This window comes from Camelina sativa, chromosome 8, assembly GCF_000633955.1.
Source record: "Camelina sativa cultivar DH55 chromosome 8, Cs, whole genome shotgun sequence".
NCBI classification, from domain to species: domain Eukaryota; kingdom Viridiplantae; phylum Streptophyta; class Magnoliopsida; order Brassicales; family Brassicaceae; genus Camelina; species Camelina sativa.
In genome coordinates, this window is record NC_025692.1 from 2,734,497 (window position 1) to 2,735,185 (window position 689).

Consider the following 689-nt stretch of genomic DNA (forward strand, 5'->3'; position numbering starts at 1 on the left):
AAGCACTAAAGCATTTGAAGGAGTACCTCACGACACCTCCAGTTTTGGCAAAGGCCAAAGATGGAGAAGTGTTGTTACTGTATCTTGCTGTATCAGAACATGCCGTCAGTGGAGTCCTCGTACGCGAGGACGGGAGCAAACAATATCCGGTGTACTATGTGAGCAAGTCTCTCTTAGAAGCCGAAACAAGATACAACCACCTGGAAAAACTAGCGCTTGCATTGATAACATCGGCAAGGAAGCTGCGTCCTTACTTCCAAGCCCATCCTATCGTGCTAGTAACTTCGTCTCCTATAAAAGCGGTGCTCCACAAACCAGAGGTGTCAGGGAGATTGGCTAAGTGGGCAGTCGAACTTGGAGAGTATGACGTCATTTATAGACCGACCACAGCCATAAAATCGCAAGCATTAGCTGATTTTGTTGCTGAATTCGCACCAAGCATGGTCCGAGAAGTGATAGAAGAGGTAAAAACGCTTCTGGATGGGACAAGAAACGGGGAATGGAAGCTCTATGTCGATGGTTCTAGCAACATTAGAGGAACTGGTCTCGGCCTAGTTCTCATGTCTCCAACAGGCGATACAGCTTCGAGAGCAGTCAGATGCAACTTCCGGGCTACTAACAATGAAGCAGAATATGAGGCACTGATAGCAGGACTAACGTTGGCTCGAGAACTCGGAGCTCAAAACTTA